Below are 8,347 nucleotides of genomic sequence, written 5' to 3' on the forward strand. Positions count from 1 at the left end.
CCCTAACCATCTTTCTAATGTTATCTCCATCATTTTTAACACCTTAGCACTTATCACTGGCATATATGTTCATTGGGTTATTGACTGTATTTACACTAAAATGTAAATGAAAAGTTGGCCAGCCCATGTAGTGATGATTATGGAAGCTGGATTCCATGAAAAACATGCTGGGTGCATGTGTGTGCGTGCCCAAAACCCTCAAAGGAGGGAGAGATAGAGGGGAAAGGATTGTGGTAGGACCATTCCCCATGGGGGCAGATTTCTTACTTCCCTTCTCTCTCTATCTCATTCTGTCTTTTTTTTTTTTTTTTGGAGAGATTTTCACTGTAGGGCGCGTGCGCTCGCCAGACAGACAGAGAGAGACATAGAGACAGAAAGCGAGAAATCACCCCCCAGGGGGGATGGTCACGCCGCAATCCCTTCTCCTCCATTCTCCTCTCAGGATCTTGGGCACGCACACACACGCGTGAGTTTTAAGCCACCGGGTCCGGGACACGAACCGCGGTCGACTACGTGGGAGTCCAGCGACATAGCCATTACGCTAAATGCTGGTTCCCGATCTCATTCTGTCTTTCTCCAAAGAGCACATTCACTCTTTGGCAAATTTTAAAAAGCAGTTAAAAAAAAAAAAACCTTATTTTATTTTTTTTACTAGCACAATGTTCAGAATTGTATCTAGTACATAAAAAGTGTTCAATAAATATTTGCTGAGTGAATACATATATAATAAGATCATTCTGTCTGCACAAACTTTATTTAGGATAAGACCTGTCATACTTTTGTCACCTAGTATCATTTCATGTCAAAATTTGATAAATATGTAATTTCCAAGATTATTGTCAATTGATAATATAAGACTCAGAAAAAGCTCTAAGCTAAAGTCTACTGTCCGATGACCAAAATATTTGGAGCACTATGAACCTTTGTTTTTCCTTGAGTTCTGTATAGATATAGCCTGAGACTGATATTTACCAAGTGCTATGAAGTTTTATTGCTTGAGCAGATGGTGAACCAGTCTCCTGGGAATATAATTGGCCAGGCTGCCTTTGAAGTTTTTCAAACAATAAATAAACTACTGTATGGCAGAGAGGGAGTCTACATATGATTAAAAAAAGAGAACAGAGATTATTTGTAAAGGTTAGAAGACCTAATGTGTTCTACAGTATTTACACATTGGTTCCCTTTTTAGTTCTTTCTAGTGTCTTTAATTTGAATGGATAATTTATATATGATTTTTCTTTTCAAGAGAAGTTTATTTATTGGATTGTCAGGAAAGTCGTGACATATTTTTGCATAGAAAAACACAGAAAAAAATCCGTCATGACTCTCTCAATACTCTATTACTTCTTCCATGCATAAGAGAGACAGCGTGAGGGACAGATAGCATCTCGAACAATGTCTTGATAACATGAGCTACCCTAGCTTTAACTATCCTGGGATCATGGGTGTATGTGTGCTCAGCGTACTCATGGAAATCTCCAGCTATGAGCCCGGAGCCTCCCCATGTGGGTCAGCCTTACTGGACATTTCACTTTACTGCTGTGCCACCATCCAGCCCGCTATGTACAATACTTTTCTCTAAGCAAGTGCTGTTTCTAACCATACCCTCCACGCCAGACTCAGGGCCAGTTTATGCATACATCTCTGAATGAAGCATGGCCATCAAGGAACTCTTCTCAGAAATACCTCAAAAAACTTCACTGCTGCTTCTTACACACTCTGTTTTATGCCATTCATAACATTGTGGGAATTAATTTGTTAAAAGAACTACATCCTGACAAGTGAAATAAATTTCTGTTGGGTGATTTGACAGAACAGTGAACTAAGTATTTATTTTAAAACCATCTTAAAAAAGAAAAGGAAGAAGGAAAAAAAATCTGCCAAATAAGTCCTATTTCTGACAGAACATTGAACTAAGCATTTACTTTAAAACCATCTTAAAAAAGAAAAGGAAAAAGGAAAAAAATCTGCCAAATAAGTCCTATTTCTGTCTCATCATTTTTCTGCTTCTTTTTTCTCAAACCTTGATTGAGTTCATTAATAAAATAAAAACAATCCTAGATGTGAATGTACCCAATAACAACTTCAAAACACATGATGGTGAAACTGACACCCTCTGGTGTCACATCTATCCCATGTGAAAATATATTTGTCCAATTTCAATGCCCCCAAAAGTTTCAAATCTTTCAGCAACAACTCAAGTACAAGATTTCATCCGAGTATCATCAACTTGAAAGTCTGAAATCTCATCATCTAAGGTTCATGTGAAACTCTGGGCTTAATCCTTCCTAAAACAATTTTTTTCTTCATTTTAGACTTGCAAAACTGGAAAACAAGTTAACTGTTTCCAAAATAACAATGGTGGGAAAGGTATATAAACAGTTGTAGACATTTTTGTCCAAAAAGGGAGAAAATGAAAAGGATTAAAAAAGGAGTGATCAATTCCAAGCAATGTTGAGATCTCTTCAGCCAGACTCCATTGCGTATTAAGGACTGGGGATGGTCTGTCGCTGTGGCTCTGCCCTCTGAGTTCTCTGCTCACTCCTTAGAGTCATCCTTCCTTTTGAATGAAGAGTAGCACATTTTGATAGAGGAGTTGTCTCATGGGCCTGGTTCTTGCCAGTAGAATTTTCTAAGTCCAGCAGCCTTCTTTCATTTCATCCTCTCTGTCTTATTCAGTCCAAGCTGTAAGTGTTTCTGCTGGTCTAACATGTTCAAAAATTGGTGTGTGGTGAGAATATATCAAGGAATTCACTCTGTTAGTCAAGAGGCTCTTCCATAATCTTTCTTGGATAAAAACTTCCCTTATTTCGACTTTTGCTGAGAAGGCTAAAAAGCAATTATGAGTCAAGTCGCATGCTTGATTTCTTCAAAGAGCTTTCTGTGTCGTTGAATACTCTGTTTAGTTAAGTCTTTCTTTCTCTCTCTCCTTTCTTTCTTTCTTTCTTTCTTTCTTTCTTTCTTTCTTTCTTTCTTTCTTTCTTTCTTTCTTTCTTGAGAGAGGGAGAGAGAGTCAGAGATACTTCCTAACAGGCTTCTCATGTTACAGTCTACTCCCAGGTTGAGCCAGTTGTGATCACGAGCATGCGTGTACATGCTTGGTGTGTACAAGGAGGCCTCAAGAGCTGAACTGGGACTTTCCCCTGTGCCATTGCCACTGAACCACTGTAGCTGACCAGACTCTGAGCTTGTGATACTTCTAAGGCACTAGCAAAATAGCATCCAGCACACTCTTGGTTTTCATTAATTCAGAGCACGTGTTCTCAACAGCAACAGTTTCTTTAGAAAGATTTTTGCTCTAGGACGTGGGCTCTCACTGGAGAGACAGAGAAACAGAAAGTGAGAAATCACCTCCCCAAGCAGGAGGACTGTGCCACAGTCCCTTCTTCATTCTCCTCTCAAAATTTTGGGCACACATGTACATGTGCTCAGTGTGACTTTTTTTTTTCTATTTATCTATTTAAAATTTTTTTCCATTTCATTTTCGTTTATACATTCAATCACATTATTATTTGTCTTACAAAATGGATATTTCAACATGTGAACATTTCTCCCTAGTACAGTTGATAAAACTACAAAATACCTTCAACAGTTAATACCACATTTCTTGGTGCCATTAATGCTTTGCCTCCCTATTTTTCTTCTAAATGTCCTTCCTCAGACCCTCCTATTTCACACACACTATATCTGGAATTTACATCTATATATTGTGTTTGTATATCATTTAGTCAACTAGTTTCAGTCATAGTGTGTGGACACTTGGTATATTGGGTCTGGATTTGAACTATGGTTCAATAAGTGGGAGTCCAGTGACATAACCATTACACCATCTTCTGGCCCCTCAATGGAAAATTTTTAAATTTTACCTTCTACTGTAATCTAGCTACACTGAGAACTCATCAAATCAGGTTGTTACTCCTTTGTGTCTAACAGTTCTGCCTTCAATCTATCTCCTTCCTAAAGCATAGCTAAAATAAAAATAAAATAAAATCACACCTTCAAAATTTCCTTGGAATCTCCTTAACCTAACATCCAAGCTCATTACATTTAAATTTAGCTTTCAGGGGCCAGAGGTCATGTGGTGGTTAAGGCACTGGATTCCCACATAGTCAATCATGGTTCAGGGCTGGACCTGGCAGCTTGAAAATCATTCCAGGCATGCCTGCCCAAAATCCTGGGAGGAGGTTTGAAGGATTGTGGCATAGCCATCCCCCCTGGGGGGTGATTTTTAACTTTTCTTCTCTCTGTCTCTCTCTGATGAGTGTGAACACCCCATGTCAAAAACTAAGCAAAACAAACTTTTAAAAAAGAAATTTTGGAATAATCCCACTAGTCTATTTTTAGGATTATTGACTGTGCTTTGGTGGTCTTATTTAAGAAGACTTTGCCTCCCCCAATGTCCCCCAGAGTTTCCCAGTGTTTTCCAGGATCAGTTTTATAATTTGAGGTCTTAGGTTTAGATCTTTGTTCCACTTCAAGTTGATTTTTGTCAATGGGGAGAGGTAAGTATTCAGATTCATCTTTTTGCAGGTGGAAATCCAGTTTTTCCAGCACCATTTGCTAAAGCAGTTCCCCTGCCTCACTTCTTGTCTCCTTATCTTTCTCTGTCTCTACAGCAGAAATCTCTCTTAGGAAAAAAATGTGCTGTTTCACCAAATATAGCCATATAAAATGCACTTTATTTTTTTTAAGAGAGATTTTTACTATAGGGTTTATGTGCTTACCAGAGAGACAGAAAGCAAGAAATCACTCCCCAAATGGGATGGCCATGCTACAATCCTTTCTTCTCCATTCTCTTCTTAGGATCTTGGGCACACATGCACACACACCCGGCCTGAGTTTTAAGTTGCTAGGTCTGGGACTCGAACAACATGAAAACTACATGGGAGGCTAGTGATGTAGCCAATACACCATCTGCCAGTCCCACAACATATACTTCTATACCACACTAGAGATAAGGGGGAAAAACAGCTGAAATACAGATGAATAGAAGACATAACTGAATAATGAGCCTGTATAAAGAGACACATTAGCTATTACTGCAGATCTGTTTTCTGTGGGGAATTCGGGAAGTAGCAGATACCTTGTAGAGAAAGGTGGAAGAAACCATAAAACTGAGATGAATAGAAGTATGTCAGTGAGATAGAAATGATAAAACTATATTTTAAGGCTTTCCCATAGCTTTTCCATCCTTACCCAGGTCAAAATCATAGAGCCAAAGTATTCTGTTTGTAAGTAAATATGTTCATGTGCCCCAAATTTGCAAGTACATTAATCACACATCTAATATGGGTAAGAAATCTAACTAATTATGCTTTCTGAATGCCAAAGAAAGAGAGTGGCCACTTGCTAAGTGCCAGGTACAGGTACTTTATATTGGTTATCGTATTTGTACCTATTTCACCTCCCTGAAGCAAGAATTATTGTTGCAGTGTTACAATTGATCACATGAAAGCACTAAAATGTATATAGATTTCAACTCAGAACTATTTCCTTCCAAAGTCTATGTGGTTTTCCATGATACCATTAACATTTTCCCATTTTTTTGTATTTACCAGGATATTTTTTGAGGAATTATATATTTTTTAAACCCTAGGTATCTAGACTTAGAGATTATTGTTGCAGTAAAAAGACACAATATCCAATTTTTTTCAAGAACTACACTTATTAAAATCATCATACATTCAGTTAGGATTTACTTATTTAGTTATAAAAGGAAATTAAATATCAGATATTTATATTTTTAAATGACTCCAGTTGGGAAAAACCTACAATATAAGATATAAGGCTACTTCAAAAATTTTGTGGAAAGATGCAGTTAAAGTTTGAGTTTATGTCAGTACAAAAATATTTTGGTATGCATGCACAGTGTCTTCATACTGTGCATTTTCATGAACTTTTTGAAGACCCCTCTAAGTGACTCTGAATCTGTTCCTTGATATGTGCAATTCTGCTGAAGGACCCTCTCAGCCCAGTTAATCCTCTCAACTTGCACTGACTACTTAATACCAGGAAAGAAAGATCATGGTAAGGACTTATTTCAAATAAAGGTTAGAAAATCAGCTTTTTTGAAAAAAATAAAATGAGATCCAGAAGTTTTGTGTAAAATTGAAAAGATTTATTTTTAAGTGAAATAGAAATTGGAGTCGTAGCTGGCCATGGAGATGAGAGACTGAGAACATGAGAGGTAAACAAGGTGAAGGAATTGAAGGAATTGTTTTTTTTTTTTTTTTTTGAATAAAGATAATGATTAAAAGCTACTTCTATCCCTTGTTCTCTCAGCACCTATATATTTAAATTATCCCTTCCTTTTATCCTGTAAAAATACCGATACCTTTTCCATTCTAAAAACAAAGCAAAAAGAAAAAAAAAAGCACTAAAAAAGCAAACAAAGTATTTCTTCCATCTTTCATCTCCCTCTGGCTACCTCCTACAACTTTCACCTCTTTTCAGAAAAGCATTATAAGAATTATTTGCATATGCTATCTCTTCTTTACTCCAAGTTTTTCTCCAACTTATGGTTGACTTCTAATTCTCCAACCTCACTGAAATGCATAATCATAGGCATAAAGAAAACTTAACATTTGTGAAATGTTACTAATTCTCAGCAGCTTCTCTTATTCCCCACAGGGGGAAAAAAACAAACAAACAAACAAACAAACAAACAAAACACTTGTCTTGCAATGTCCTCCAATGGATGGGGTTACATCAGCTCAGTTGTCTAAGTCTAAACCGTCGAAATCACCCTCGGTTCTTCCTTATTTACTAACCTTCACTTATGCATGCAAATATCCAAGGCATCAGCCATTTACTTCTGGACAGTTCTAAAATCTAATTCCCACTCTTTTGTCTTCTCTCATTTAACTGTTTTCAGCTTCTTATCAACATGTCTATTGCCACATCTCAACTGTGCCCCTGCCTCTCTCTTCTTGTACACTGTTTCTTACAGAATATACCCAGCCATCTAGGCATGTTATCTGTCCCCCAATCAGTCTACTCTTCAGCCATTAGAAACTAAGTTCCAATCTCAGAATGTGACATTCTTTCGGAACTCTATGATTTAACTCTTTCCTTTCTCTTTCCCATGTGATGTTTGCAACCAGTCACATATAGAGGTAAAATTTATTTCCTCTGTTCTTAAATCTAGGATAGTTTTGTGACTTGCTTTAGTTAGTATAATCTCTCAGAAGTGTTGGATCTTCACCTCTACACTTAGACCACCAGAGACCTTCCATGCTGCAATGACCTCTCTTGGAAACTCGCTTATACTTGTAAATAAACATGGCCTAATCTGACAGAACTCATGGAGCAGAGACTAACTCAGCCAAGCTTTTCAAGAAGCATAAACTGATTTACTGACAGTTTCCTGGAGTCTTTAATCAGCTGATTCACATCAAAAGAAATGATCAGCTGGCCCATAAAACTGTGAGCTATGCAAATGCATTTAGTTTTACATGATTAAATTTTGCAGTAATTTGTTATGTAAGAACAGCTAACTGACAAACATGATTATCTCAGTAGACCATAAACTTCTTGAAGGTAGGTAACAAGTTAAATACATATTGGGGCTGAAATTGTTGAATTAAAAAGTATAGGTATCCTATTTATTATTTTTTTACTGAACTTCTATATTCTAATTTTTTTTCTTGACAAATATTTTCTACTTCTGAATACTTGTTCTTTTTTGTTTGTTTTAAGAGGTTTTTGCCTTAGGATGTATGCACTCACTGGAGACAGAGAGAGATAGCGAGAGGGAAAGTGAGAAATTGCCCCCTGGGTGGGATGGTCACTCTGCAATCCCTTCTTCTCCATTCTCCTCCCAGGATCTTGGGCATGCATGCACATGTGTCCTGTGTGATTTTCAAATCACCAGGTCCAGGACTCAAGCTGCAGTCAGCCATGAGGTAGTTCAGCAATGTAATTTCTACACCATCTGGTGGCCCTAAGACTTGTTCTTAAAAGATAACTACAATCACTACAAGACATAATTTTGGGGATGATATTACCTTTTACATTCCATTCAGATCACAGTAAAAATTTTTCAGCTATGTATACTTCTCATCCTACAGCTAAAACCATTTGTTCAGCATTAGAGTAATCTTTCCTCATGACAAGTATGCTTTGCCTCCTTGATTTAATCACTCTCTTTTCTGCTATAAAGGCCATCATCAGTTTCTTTTCCTGGCCACTTTATGCTCGACTAGGCTTTTAAAATGTATTCAATTTCGTACCTTGTATTTCTTATCTTCTCTACTTCACAGATCTTATTTCTATTTATTTTTCTTTGCCAATGTCATGGGAAACAATATCATAAGTCTATTCTATCTTTCTTACTTCTTGATCATTT

Source organism: Tupaia chinensis, unplaced genomic scaffold (assembly GCF_000334495.1).
Source record: "Tupaia chinensis unplaced genomic scaffold, TupChi_1.0 Scaffold000168_1, whole genome shotgun sequence".
Taxonomy (NCBI): Eukaryota; Metazoa; Chordata; class Mammalia; order Scandentia; family Tupaiidae; genus Tupaia; species Tupaia belangeri.